Here is an 858-nt window from a genome sequence, read left to right as displayed (position 1 = left end):
AAAAATATTTGACAGAGTAAATTGGGAGTGGGCTGGGTTTAGAGCTCATCACCTTACTCATCCCCAATGTCAGACCAGTGCATCAGACAGGGCATAAAAAACCGTGCAATGATATCATTGTAAGGTTTAGGTCATCTGTAATCCATTTTCTCCCCAGTGTGACTCATTTTGCTCTTTTAATGAATATTTACATCCAGTAAAAATAAAGACCAATGTTTTCACATATAATAACACAAACTAAAAATGCATCCAAATTAATTAATTTACTGTTTATTTTTTGTCAAAGTTTTTTATAATAAGTTACCAAGATGGTAACTGTCACTAATTATTCCTTCACCATTATTACAGCAGAATAAGAATTAAGAAATATGACCCAAAAAAAAGTTAATAGTAAATTGTAATCACAAAGCAGTTGTTTTCTGTTTTCTAAGTTGCTGAACAAATCTGTTTTATTTTTGGATTATTATTATTATTACATTGTTTTGTACAAATTATTAATAAATATTATTAATATATAGCTTAACGTTGTTGACCTCATGCAAGCAAATTAAACATCACAGCAACAGAATTTTAAACGCAGATGGTTAATACAGACAATATTTTTTCCCATTTAAGACATACAATTTTTTTCAAATACTGTGCTATAGTGTAGTATACTGTGCAGGAGAATAATTATAAAGTTTTTTGAGGCAAACTATCATAAACCAAGCGAGAAGACAATTAAAAGGAATGTATTGATAGTACAGTATTGGCTGTTAGTTTTAACTCACAAATAGTTGTCATAATCAAACTATTATTTTGAAAATCTAGACAGGAAACCCGATGTTCACCGTGTCTGTCTTGACCCTGCCTAAGCCT

The sequence above is a fragment of the Channa argus genome, chromosome 14 (assembly GCF_033026475.1).
Source record: "Channa argus isolate prfri chromosome 14, Channa argus male v1.0, whole genome shotgun sequence".
In the NCBI taxonomy this organism is placed as follows: Eukaryota; Metazoa; Chordata; class Actinopteri; order Anabantiformes; family Channidae; genus Channa; species Channa argus.
This window is presented reverse-complemented; position numbering follows the sequence as displayed.